Raw genomic sequence first — 14,201 nt, forward strand, 5'->3', positions numbered from 1 at the left:
GCCTTTTAATCCGTTCCCCCCAAAAGTGTTTGTGTATACGTATTTACAGTAGTACATCAGTTCATTGAATAATTAAAGCAATTTGTAGTTTCTCAATATTAAAGGTTTGTGGGTTAGGTTTTCATGGTTTATTTAAAAGTTTGCAACCGATGAACATGCATTGTAAAAGGAATGCTATGTATAGTTGAGAGGTGTGGTCATTTATTTCCATGGTTCTCATACTACAAATCATCAACCAATATTGTGCTAGAGTTGGACCATGCAGGGATTTCCAAGATTGTGCCAGGCTCAGTCGAGCAGACATTCGAACATGAGTGGCTACTCTGGCTTCTGCACATCATAATAGGAATGCTCCCTGTGAGGAGCGAGGAATGAGATATGGACACAGAGGACTCATGGTGTTTGGTTATACACTTATTGAAACAAATGGGGTTGGAAAATGCCTCACTATACCTTTTCTAAGATCTATTTCCCTACCTCAACCAAAACAAATGGGTCTTTCTTTTGTTAAGATGTCCAAAGCAATATATGTCCTGTGTCCGTAATCCTATTCTGGCCCTCACATGCTAAAAACAAACTCTAAGAAGGATGTTGTCTCCGAGTTGCAGAAGTGCACAAATGTTCCAATTCAACAAAAAGTTAAAATCCAATGGAAATGTTTCAAATAGACAATGTTCACAGTTCCAGGGAATGGCTCCCTTCGCCAGATTCCTTGTACTATTTAGTAAAGTACAAATAATGAACAGACAGGTTCCTTAGCAGCCAAGAGTATCTATCCCTAATTTGGTGTGTTACCAGTGCCAAAGAGGTGTTCCCGTATGTAAAGAATAGTTAAATTGTGAATGTATGTGCAAATTAGCAAAAGAAATGTAGATTTCAACTTTTTTGTAGAAATCAGTGATAAATGAAAATATCATTTTGTGGAGTACTGGTCAGTAGATACCAGTTTGAGGCTGATGGAGAAGAGCCGCTGGGGGTTGAGTAACTACTTAGCATGGAGGAATCTCGCTTGTTATCGGAATTATCCAGACAAATCGCTCCACCAACCAAGAACGGCCAGTGCGTGGGGAAACAGCGCCCGTTCCCAAGGTTTTACCTTCCCCTTTTATGTGCTTCAAATCCAAAAGGCATGCAACTTTTTTGGGATTCCCCATTTGACTAACACAAGGTAGATGCAGGTCCCAGACTTGCAGGTGACCGGTTATCTTCCCGTCAGGCTCTTTTTGCAATTTTACATCAGTTCCCAATCTCAAGGCATGGGTCTACCTTGAGATTCTATTTTCCAGATTAACAACAGTGCACACATTTCAACTTCACCTGGTACACTCTCTTGGCGGGACTTTATGCTATGACTTTTCCCTTTTAACCATACAATTACACTAGCCCAGCTCTTGCTTATCCACTCTTGTTTCACACAGTTCTTTTCAATATTCACTTGCTTTTTCATCAAAGTGTTCTTTGCCCCTTTTTTGTGAGCACTCCCCTTTATGTTGCTTTCACCCATGAAATATGGGTTCAATAACACACTCAGAGTTTGGTTCTTAAATACGTTAACTTCAATAGCCTCCCTATGTATCTCTTGCACACTTCTCATGCGGCGGCACTCTGTCAGGCAAACCAGTAACCCATCTAGTTTCTCAGGGCTTACCGATTGCTCTTTGCATTCCCTTGCTTCGGTTCCCTTTACTCTGCGTTATTCCCATGGAGCGGCATACGCGTGCAAGCAACCCGGTAACCTATCTATTGTCCCTGGGCTTACTGGTTGCTTCTCGCGTTCCTTCGCCCTGGGATTCTTCAGCTTGCTGGCTTGGCTTGCGTCCCGTTAACTGCTGCTTTCTTTCCAAGTTGCTTTCTTTGGTACGTGTTTCTGGCTGCCTTCCGTTCTCGAGCCGCGAACGGTCTGCACCTGGGTTTCTTACTCCCACGCTTGGGCTTGTTCCCACACCATCTCCCATGGCGTGGTTCCCCGTAGCGTGTTACTTGGCGTCTTCACAGGTCACGGTGCAGTCTAGCACCTGCAACTCTCTCCTCTCCTTCTCTCCATCAGCTATAGCAAACGCAACTTGAAACTTCCTGGCATGATTACATATTCTCCAATTACCAGACCGTTGCGTTGGTTTACCAGTCTTCGGCATCTTTATTGTTCCATTGCTCTTCTCGTCTCAGTTGTTACAAGACTTTCTTGGATGACATTGAGGAAGTTGATACTGACCCTCGATGGGAGTGATAATTACTGCTCCCGGACTCTTCCCTGCCCCAGTTGGTAGGCTACTGTTCTTTGGGGGTATTGGGGAGTATTAAATGTAGACCTAGTAAGAGGATTGGGAAGCGTGTTACAACATGCCATTAAGGTATGTGAAATGGCGGACACATCCCTAGAAGGGAATGAGGGCATGTGATTTTTCCCAATGATGTCATGAAATTTTCCAGAGGGTTACCTCCCCCTTGTGGTCCTCCGTCCTATAGCCATCCCAGGGTCAGGATCAAGATCAGGTAGCGGCTGCCGTTCCCTGGCCACATAGAGGGAGGTTTTCTCAGGGAAAGGGGTGATGACATCATTAGATTAATCACATCCACCTTCATCTGTGTCTCCAAGGATTACTACTTTAGGGTCCATTGGAAGTTGTACGCTCTTCATGTCTTAATACAAGACAGAACTTCCTTCCAGTATATTTGAGACACATTGGACGACCACCACATATGCCTGATTGGGTCCTTTTCTTTATATCCCCACAAGCATTCCGCCAGTATCTTTCCGTTAGTCTCATGTAGTCTTCTCGGTGGCATATGCCATCTAAGGAGAACCTTATATGCACACTCTTTTACTGTGCTCCGGGAGGATTTATGTGCCCTTCCTCAAATGCATCCCATGAGGCTGTTTGCATCTTAATGCATAGGTCTGCTCCCGATTTCTGCATGTATGATAGTTTTTCAGTGCTGTCACTGGGTTCCAAAAATTTATAACACTTAACCGTTTGTCCATTTGCAAGCCCTTCAGAGTTAAATCTAGACCTTTAGGCAACCTGGTGACACTTTTTCATATTATTATTAGTGATCCAGTGCCTCAGTTGGGTGTAACAGAATCTTTTCAGGTTTTTGTGATGGAAAATGTGGACTTGCACTTCTCAAAAGTCATTGGTGTTGCATTTATATGTAGTTGTCCCAGTTTGTGTTTACCATCTCCTTCCCAACCTTTGTAGGAATTTACGGTCCTGCAAGGGGTGAACTCTGGGTTTGTTAAAACTGGAGAGTGGGCCGAGACCTACCAGGAATTGTAGCATTTTAAGTCACCCATCCCAATAAGACAGGGTAGTTTTAGAAGAGTGAAGGAGTGTCCCTGCCTCTAACATGGCTTTGTGTGATAAAAAGGAGGTTACCTAGGGGAAGGGAAGCAGCATTATGTTCAATAGATACCCATTTTTGTTTTCTTTTCCCGGGTCCAATCCAATAGTGCATTGATCTGTGCTGAGTAAAGATATCTTTTCACTGGGGTACACCCAGCCCCCCTTGCCATGGTAGTAGCATTTTCCTAGCTACCCTTGGGTGTTTTTTACTTCAGATCTTTTCCTGTATTCCGTTAATATTTCTTAGCAGGATTTGCAGTGTGTGAGCCAGAACCGCATAAAGTAATTTGGGAATTAGGGATATTTTTAATCGCAGATATCTGACCCAGTCATGAGATATGCTGAAGAGCCCGTCTTTGTATGTCTTCCTCAAATTATACAAAAAGAGCCAGGACATTTGCTTTATATAGGGCATTATGGGTCAGTGTCAAAATGATTCCCTGATACTGATTTTTCGGTAGGGATTCTATTGTGTATCCAATAGATTAGATTATGTCATCAGCATATAATGCAATTTTATGCTGTTTCTCTTGGCAATTAATGACAGTTATGGAAGCATCTTCCCTTATCATCTGAGATAACGGTTTGAGTGCCAGGGCAAACATTAAAAGGGATAGTTGGCTTCCTTGGCAAGTTACTTGTTTAATTCTGATGGGTCTGGTATAAATTTGATTGACTTTGTCCCTCATATAAGGGATTGAACATTTCAGAGGATCCATTTTGTGAATCGCATGCCAAAACCGCAAGACGTCAGTTCATTAAGTATGACGAATTTAGGCTATCCAATGCTTTGTTTGTGTCAAGTGAGAGGATGACCACTTTCTGCTTTGTTCGATTATATCAATCAAGTCGATTGTAAGCTTGATATTATCAGCAGTTGAACAGCTTGAAATGAAGTCTGTTTGGTCTGTGTTTATTATTTCATGGATAACGTCAATCCGACAATTGGCTACGATTTTTGTGAATATCTTCGCGACACAAGTGCAATAGGCTTATATGATTTGCTGTTAAATGGGTCTTCCCCCAGTTTCAGTATGCAGGCAGTCCTTGATTCCGCCATTGAATCCAATATCTTTCCAGAGAGTATAAAAGAGTTCAATATTTTAGTTAGCCGAGGAACCAGAGTGGAGCAGAAGGCCCTATAAAATATGTTCGGAAATCAATGTGGACCTGTCGCTTTATTTCTTGGGAGAGAGCAGATCCCTTTGTCTAATTCCTGAGGTTTATTGGGTTCTCCAAAGTGTCCATGCCAGTGTGAGATTCTAGGAGTAATTACCTAGCAGAAGAAATCCTCTGGGCTAGATAGGTTTAAACCTTTCCCTTCCAGCAACTCTGCGTAGAAGTCTATTCTTTTTATTTTTTTGCAATTTTTGCAAAATTCCGAGATCAGTATCTTGTTACTTATTTAAAATGAATTTAATGATGGACTCTCGTCGCTGGTTCATGGGTTTCTTGCAGATCAGGTTCCTGAGAGACCGCTGGCCGGTGAGTCAGCCCAAGCCCAAGATTTGCAGATGTCTCGCAACGGCGATCACACTTTTAGTAGTCTTACCACTCATCAATTGGTTCCACCAGGGTGTTTCATTAAGGATGTAAGAGTTCTTAAATAGGTGGCCCATGTGCGTGAGTCTATTAGCGGTTGTACCCTTGCAAGATAGAAGTAAGTGTCTTATTGTTTCCAGTGTCCTTGCTGTCGCAAAATCGGCATGAGTTAGTTGTGGAACTTCCTCTTATCGCCAGGATCTCGTTTGTTTTTAATAAATTTAAGCAGACTCTTAAGAATGTTGATCTAATACTCTTGTTTGGAAATGTTGACAAGTATTAAACCATTACATTTACTTTTTGTGAGTTTGCTGGAAGGTGCAGAGTAAGTTTGATTTTGGCTGCATTCTCCAATGTTTGGGTCCTGTCCCACTCTTAGTCTAGATTTGACTTTTGTGGGGTTTGCTTCTAGCTCCACCTATGAACTTCCAATCTCGTGGAGGAGGGTTCGGTTTTTCTGCGTCCACTACTATAAATTGAGTCTTTGAATATATGAGCAATGCCATTCGCTTTCACGTTTTTTAAGCGTCTTAATTTTTGCCACTAGTATTGGCTTTGTTGCCCAAGGTGTAATGTAGGAGGGTTTCAGATAATCAGTCTGCAAGGTGTGCCTCCAGCTTGGACCTAGTTATTCTGATGGCCTTCTGAGATTTTAAAGCATTTTTTGATTTTTGTTCCATTTCTTGAGTTATTATTGGCAAAAGATTTACGTTGTTTATCATTTGGGACGTAGATTGACATCAGGGTTACTGGGGTATCAAATAGTAAACCTTTAGTAGGCAGATCTCTCTTCTGGGTCTATTAAACCGTCTTTCAGCTTGAATTGTGTCTCGCGGGAGAGTAGAATGGCCACTCCAAGCATCTTTTTGGCTGAGTTAGTGAAGTATATGTAAGGGGAGGGTTTGTGAGCCAAACCTCTTCCAATATGGCATATATAACCCCAACTTTTTACCTTGCATACCTCTTATACCTAATGGTCAATTTTCGCTTTTCCTCGAAATGGGCTTTGGCCCCTCCACCTTCCCATCAACCCTTTTCATTAACTCTTTGGAGGGAATACTTATGAATACAATTGTTAAGTAAACCTTAGCATCATTGATTTTTATTGAAGCTTCCATAGCATTATTAGTATTCTTTTTTTTTTATATAGCACCACTTGCCCTTGGGCCTCAGGGCACACAAAGAACAGTAAAAGACACAAAGCAGGAAGGCAAAATAGTGAGTCAGGGCGGGGGAAGGCCGTGAAATCAAGTACTCATCACCCTGGTTTGAGGTTAAACAGGTAGATTTTTATAGCTCTCTTTAATTCTGTCGGGGATTGGATGGCTTTCAGCACTAGAGTAAGCACATTCCATTCTTTAGGTGCCAGCACGTCAAAAGTGGTTCCTCCATATTTTGCCAGCCTGAACCGTGGTTGTTTAAATTAATGGCAGTCATTAGAACGCAAATGCCAGCTTGGTTGATTAACGGTCAGGACATCCGAGAGATATCGGGGGCAGTGGCAGTCCAGCATTTGTAGGAGAGTGCCAATAGCTTGTGAGAAATCCTGTGCCTGACAGGAAGCCAGGAGAATGCCCTTCTAGAAGATGTTATGTATTCACATTTGGACAACTGCTCATACAGCACTGTTCTGGGTGGTTTCAAGGGAATGGAGATTAACTTGGAAATGGCATGGTTAACCACAACATCCTGATCGCACATCTATGTGACACCCTGGGAATCACAGGTAGGCTCTGGTGTGGTTAGCCTCCTTTCTCTGACCGTCCATCCCAGGTAGAACTCTGAGTTTTTCTCTCGACTATAGCTCTCTCAACCTGTGGCATTCCCAAGGGATCTAACCTATCCCCCTTGGTTCTTCAACGTCTATAAGGCTGCCTTTGTACGTGCGATTGCCATTTTCTCTTCTAACTTCCAGTGTTATGCAGATGACACGACTCACTTTCAGGCTACCCTCAGCCGCCTCCTCCTCCTCCTCTGCGCCATATCTGAATGTCTGTCCGCCATTCAGTCATGGTGTGCGGCAAACGACCTCTGCTTCAACGCCAGTAAGACCGAGATTGTTCACATTGGGACCCCTGCTCTTACTTTCCCACTTTCACTCTGGCCGGCATCCTTTGGCACTGCACACGCACCCACCTGCGCGGCATGAAAACTTGGGGTCATTGTTGACTCCACTCTCGTTCTCCTCTCACATTTTGGACATCTCTAAAAAAGTCAGCTACACCTCCTCAGCGGGACTCTAACCTTTCTTACTTTCCCTCCCCAACGCTCAATGTCTCCAGAGCCCTGGTTCTCTCTAGCACGGACTACTGCAATAGCCTCTTCCTCAACCTCCCTTCTTCTACCTTAGCGCCCTCTGCGACTCATCCAGAACAGAAGCGCAAGATTTATCCTTGGCCTCATGCCCAGGGACTGCGTCTCTCTCTGGTGCTAAAATCCCTTCACTGGCTCCCTGTGGCTGCAAGGATCAAGTTCAAGATCCCCTGCATGATTCACAAGGCTTTTTGGGGCCTGGGACCTAGCTACCTGTAATGCTGTATACCTAAATACAGTCCCTCACGAGCCCTCCGCTCATCCACCTCCAACCTTCTGCAAGTGAGCCGGTTCTCCAAGTAGAGATTTGGAGGGAGATCCTTATCCTCAGCAGGTGCCTCCCTCTGGAACAGCCTCCCTGCCGCCCGCCGTCTCGAGCCTGATCTTCTTAAGTTCCGGAAACTCCTCAAGACCTTCCTCTTCTCCTCTTCCTTCTCCCTCCCTCTACCCTGCTAATCTAGCTTTCTGCTCTTTTACCTCTCTCCTTCCTCTCCCTTACAGCTTGCTGACTGGCAGCCTGGTGTACCTCAGAGTATCACAGGACCCTGGCACCAATGCCAGTCCTCTTTTGCACTTGCCTCAGGGCCCCATAACCCACCCACACTCTCTGCACTTGAGAAATAACCAAAGAGAGTGGCTCTCTCTGCACTTACCCCAGTCTCCACCGACCGGGTGCATTTGGACCCCCCTCCCTCTGACCGTCTGTGCACTTGCGTGATCCCGTACGCACTGTACCTGAAGATAGTCGGTCTGTTCTCCCTTGTCTTCACCCCTTAATTGCACTTTCAAAACGGCAGAATCTCCATAAGGCCCATTTGCTGTATCCCATACTGTTAAATGTATTTTACGCACTTACTCTGCCTGTGCAGACTTTTATTGTCTCAGAAATTCAAGGTCTCTGAGCGACTGTTTTTTTCCTCCATGTTTCCACCCTCCTGGAGCGCTTTCAAACACTTGCCTGTGTGTAGGCACTTTATAAATAAACAATACCAGCTTGTTAAGTCCCAATGAGAAGGCTATTGCAAGAGTGGAGTTTGGTATTTACTAGGGCTGTGGTCAAAAGTGATCTATTGCTGATGGAGATATAGGGCCTGATTTGATTCAAGAGCTTAGTGATCTAGCCACAAGATGATCGTGTATGAGCCACCTGGGACTTCATAGTCAGTTCGGCATCCAAATGGACACCCAAGGTCTTGACATATCTGGACACAGTAATCTTGCTGCCTGCGATATTATAGTTTACGTGGATTGGATCCAATTTCTTGAGACGTTGCCCGGTAGCCCCAATGAGAAGCTCTGTTTTCTCATTGTTGAGCACTAGGGAGTTTGAAGCCACCCAGGACTGAATGGCAGCATCGACCCCATTCAAGGTCTCAGTCTTGAGAATAGTTACCCCACAACTCTAGGACCATCCGAGTGTCATCAGCGTAGTTGGTATAACAGACACCCACACAGTCCAGGAGGTTGAGCAGAGGCCTGATATAGATATTATATAGAGATGGGGTTATGCATGGTCCCTGCGGTACTCCGGCACTGATGGTGGTGGGTGTAGATTGGGCATTCTCTACTGCCACTCTAGAGATTGAAGGTCTCAGGAAAGAAGCAACAAATTCTCACTTAGGGGCGTGGCTTACCAGCCATGGAGTAGGACGTGCGGGCTAGAGCTGCTCCGATGATCCGACACTGATCCTTGAGGAAACGCACGTAATACCGGCCAAAATTGTCATCAGAAGGGATGTGCGTGCGTGGGAACGTATGCGCTACCAGACCCAAGAAGATTTCAGCTGACTGGGCAATTATCGGCGAGACCGAGGAACCCGAGGAGCCTAGCTGCATGGATACATTGTATCCAAAATGGCGGCGAACAAAGGATGAGCGGCCGTAACTGCAGTGCGGATGAAAGCGCACCGCACGTTGCTGCCCTGCCACAAAGAAGTCGGGCCGATCCCCTGTTATGCGAGGAAGCCGAACGCATGGTGAGGCTCCGCTGCCCAGCTGAACAAATAGAACGGAGCTGGAAGTGGATGCGGCGAGCTCAGAGGAGGACTGGAGGCCCTGCAACCAGCATTGTGTATGCTGACATAACACGGGGAGACCAACGAATGGAAGCTTAAGCAGGAAGCCCATGAAGGACTGGCACTCGACTGGAAGGGAAACACTTCCCTTTGTTCTGGAAACGTGGGGCTCCCCGCAGGCCATAATTGGAACATTGTAAAGAACGAACGTGCGCCGCACTACAGCGAGGGGGACTCATGGACCCAGAGCTCTTGGCCCCTGACGGAGCGCCAAATGGGGCATAATTAACAGGTCTGCGCGGAAGGGTGGAAGCGCAGGGATATGCCACATGGACTTTGGGATAGCGGCTCACAGGGATCTGATGTGAGGACCCCACCTACGACAAGACCGAGAAGGTGAGCCAGCGAGAATACATGCGAGAGGCTAGGGGGGCATGGTGCACAGAACTGTTATGCTGGTAGGTGCTGCCCAGTGGTACACTGAAGTGGGATGTGACAGTGCGTAAACGCAGCCGGCACCACGGTATATGGTGGTGCGCGGGGAAGACGGCTGAGGATATACCCAGCGGTGCACATTGCGCAAGTGCCCAAAAGTCAGGGGCAAGCGATATAAGGAGTTGCCCCCCGCGATCAACAAAAGGAGCCAATACGTGGGAGAGCACAACCCACTCCAGGAACAGCCCGGCGAATGTAAGCCGGTACGGAGGCTCTCCTGGTCAACTTTCTGGGCCCTGGGTGTGCGTCGGAACAGAAGTGCGGAGCAGACACGTCAGAGACTAAGCGCCCACAGGCAAGATGGCGGGAAGAGGGACCATAACCAAGAGCAAGAATAAACAGTCCACGATGGAAACATTTGCCAAGACGCAGTTGTCTCCAGCGACCACGGCACTCAAGGGAGCGTCAGGACCGATGGAGAGCGCCATAACGATCGAAAACCACCAGATTTTAGCGGCTATCACGGAACTAAAAGATTCATGGGGGCTAGCGATGGCTGACTTGCGCATTTCCCTGGAGGCCAAGATAGATGCAGTGGGCATCGATATCACCTTGCTGAGGCAAGATGTCAGGGCGTTGGCGGAGAGAACGAGCTGCTTGGAAAGTGCGGTGAAAACCAACACGGACACCAGTAGCAGCAATGCAAAGGAGGTCCACGCGCTGAAACAGCAAGTAGCTAACCTGGAGAATCGGGCGGAGGAGGCGGAAGGTAGAGCGAGGAGAAACAACATTCGCGTCGTCGGACTCCCAGAGGGAGAGGAAGGCCGAGACCCCACAGACTACATCGAAAATTTACTCCTGCAAGAAATCGGGGCCGAAAAACTCTCGCAAGGTTTTACTGTAGAGCGGGCGCATAGGGCCCTCGTGAGGAGGCCACAACCGGGGGCTCCCCCCCGGCCTATCATAGCGAAAATACTGAACTATAAGGATCGCGAGAAGATTTTGGAATACTTCCGCAAGGGTGGAACCATTGAGAGGGCGTCGTGCACCGTCACGGCGTATCCAGATTACACGATGCTGGTCCAAAGGCAGCGATACAGCTACGTGGCGATCAAAAGAAGGCTACGTGCGGTGGGGATCAAATATATGCTGCTGTATCCCGCGAAGCTAAAAGTGATACATAAGAGCAAGATGTTTCTTTTCCACAGGCCCGAAGAAGCGACGACCTGGCTAGACCTTCAGGGGTGCCCGGAAAACAGGAGGCGGATCAGGCGCAGGAGTAACACGATAAGTGGCTGGGACATTACATGTGGCGGGATATGATGCGCAGTGGGTATCCATTAGAATTATGAGTGATGACTATGGCTGAGGGGTATTAATGGGTACGGGTGGCACCTGAAGCAGATCCCATGGACTTGAGCGAACGCAAGGACTTGAATATAGCAAAGAGGATAGACATATGTGGTAATTGTACAGTGGTGTGTGTTGAATTCTTAGCAAATAGGAGCGGCAGAACGCGAGCACCCTACCCCTTCCATACTAGTCTTAGTAGGCTAGCCAGTAGGGCGGCCTTACCCCGCGGAGCACTGAGTACAGGCGGAAGCCAGAAAAGTGCTAGATGCGGGCGAGCCTGAGATCCAGGGATGGAGCTGGGCAACAGTTGGGGTGGGGGGAGGGGGGGTTGGGAGGGAATATGGGGGGTGGGAGGTGTGGGGAGTTGGGTGTGGTTGGGTGGGAGAAGGGGAAGGGAGGAGTGTCAGGGGTGTGTGTAGTTAAGGGGAGTTTGAACTGGGATACGAGCCTAAACAGACAAAAATGGGTACAAACAGTTGATTGCGTTGCAGAGGTGGGGGCGGAAAACATAACGGGCCATGGGGGACCTTAAAATGATTACGTGGAATGTTAGGGGTCTAAACAGTTATTTGAAGAGGAACAAGGTTATGCTATACTTGCGACGACAAAAAATAGACATTGCGTTATTACAAGAGACCCATCTGACAAGTGAGAGACTGGGAATGATCAAGAAGAAATGGAAAGGAGTGGTGGTGGGCTCAACATACTCGGCTTATGCTAGAGGGGTCCTTATCTGGGTGGCCCCACATGTCCCCTTTCATGTGTTACAGGAAACTGCAGGAGCGGACGGGAGAATGGTGGCACTCAGGGGCCTGGTAGAGAACAGAGAGATAAGTGTAATCAATACATATGCTCCCAATCAGAATACAGCGAGGTATTTCAGAACCCTGAGTGCTACCCTGGGTATGTGTATGGGAAGTGCGGTACTATGGGGTGGGGATTTTAACTGCGTACTAGACCCAAGGGTGGACAGATCAGACCAGAAAATGGAAAAACCCGCCCCGGCGGCACGGGTGTTGCAAGCACTGCTCAGTGATTTTGACCTGACTGACGGATGGAGAGCGAAGCACCCCCGAGAAAGACAGTACTCTCATTACTCGGCCCCACACCAGTTGTCCACCAGATTAGACTATGTTTTTGCTACGTCAGGCCTAATAATGGAAGTGGTGCAGGCGGAATATAAAGCGAGAGTCCTGTCGGACCACTCGCCCTTGATTGTCACTTGGCAGTACTGCCCTCCAAGAGCGAGGATCCCGACGTTGAGGCTCCGAGCGGAAGCGCTTAAGGAACCTGTGTTCAAGGAAGAGTTTAGGGACGAGATCATAACCTACTTTGAGGAGAACACGGGTAGTGTAGACTCAGCGTGCACATTGTGGGAGGCCTTTAAAGTAGTGTTGAGGGGCGTGGCCATAGCGAAGTCCCACAGTCTGCAAAGCGGTATCCTGGCTGATTTACGGGAGGCTGAGAGGGACTTAGAAAAAACACAAAGAGAAGAGGGCGATAATGGTCCGCATGCGGAGCGGATACTTCAACTTCAACAAACGTGTGGAGAGCACTGGGACAGGTTGTGTAAACTGAATTATAGGAAATATATAGAGAGGCAGCACGCGGGAGGTGACAAAACAGGACGGCTTTTAGCGTGGTTATATAAGAGCGAAACCCCTAGACCCACCATCAGGGCGATAACAAGGGAGGACGGTAGTGTAGTGGACACCCAGGAGGGAGTTAATCAGGAATTTGCCAAATATTACAGAGAACTATATGGGGTTGTTGAAGAGGATAATCAAGAGAGGATAAAAGAAACACTCGAAGATATAGGCCTACCAAGGATAAGTGCTGAAGAGAGAGAGGAGCTGGATGCACCAATCACTTTAGAAGAATTAGAGGCGGTGGTGAGACAATTGCCTACTAGTAAAACCCCAGGGGCGGACGGGTTTCCGAGCGAGTTTTATAAAGCATACATGGCAGAGGTGCTCCCTCCGATGCTGAACATGCTAAATGAGGCGTTTGAGGCGGGACAGCTGCCGGAGTCGCTAAGGGAAGCAATTATAATTCCGCTCCCTAAACCAAATAAGCTTGGGCACAGTTGCGGCTCCTACAGACCACTATCAATGCTGAATCAAGACAGCAAGATATTAACAGCCGTTTTGGCGAGCAGACTGCGGAGAGTCATAGATAAACTCATACACCCGGACCAAACGGGCTATGTTCCAAACAGAAACATAACTCATAATCACAGACGACTCCACCGAGTCCTTGAATGGGCGGGGCGGAATGAAGGTGATATGGCAGTAGTGTCCTTGGATGCGGTAAAGGCTTTCGATTCTGTTAGGTGGCCATGGTTGCTGTCGACGTTAGAGGAATATGGGATGGGGCCCGGATATGTCAGATGGGCAAAGATGTTATACAGTGCGCCGCTCGCTAGAGTTAAGACGGGTGCAGTTATTTCAGAGAGATGGCGGTTAAGCAGAGGTACTAGACAGGGATGCCCATGGTCCCCTATGTTATATATATTGGCATTGGAACCGTTGGCTATATACCTCAGACAGCAGTATGACACCATAGGCATTGAAGTGGGTGGAGAGCGACACTTAATCTCTTTATATGCAGATGATATGTTATTGTATCTGAAGCATCCCGAGGAGAACCTCCAGTATATTTTAGAGGTTATGGATCGGTACGCGGAGCTGTCTGGAATAGCTGTGAACCCTCAGAAGTCCGTAATTTTCCCGTTGGGTAACTATAGGGGACTCCTTGCAGAGCAGTTGCCGGTATTGCAAGCCCCTTGGGCGGTTGACACCTTTCGATACCTTGGGATAGATGTGTATCATACGGTTGAACAAGAACACAAGCACAATACAGAGGTAGCGGTGGGAAAGATAGAGCACAGTATGCAATTTTGGGGAAAGCTGCCGCTAGCCATGATGGGGCGTAGTGCAATGCTTAAGATGGTGGTCCTGCCCAGACTCTTGCATTATTTTGGGAACATTCCATACCTCATACCTGGGAAGTTTTTTGCCAAACTGAATAGCATATGCAGGGACTTTTTATGGCAGGGAACTAGATGCAGGATGGCATTGTGGAAACTGCAAAACTCTTATGAAAAAGGGGGGATACGGCTCCCCAACTATGAGGCCTACTACGTGGCGAGCCAACTGCAGTATGTTGCTAAATGGCTCTCGGATGAATGCACCCCCGA

General features: G+C 47.3%; 1 protein-coding gene across 3 annotated transcripts in view; it reads right to left on the bottom strand.

Moving 5' to 3' along the window:
- The window catches only part of NAA35 (N-alpha-acetyltransferase 35, NatC auxiliary subunit), a 1,572,250-nt gene that overhangs the window by 917,883 nt on the left and 640,166 nt on the right, over nt 1-14,201 (bottom strand). The window lies entirely within an intron of this gene.

This window comes from Ambystoma mexicanum, chromosome 6p (assembly GCF_040938575.1).
Source record: "Ambystoma mexicanum isolate Mex_15411 chromosome 6p, UKY_AmexF1_1, whole genome shotgun sequence".
Classification (NCBI taxonomy): Eukaryota; Metazoa; Chordata; class Amphibia; order Caudata; family Ambystomatidae; genus Ambystoma; species Ambystoma mexicanum.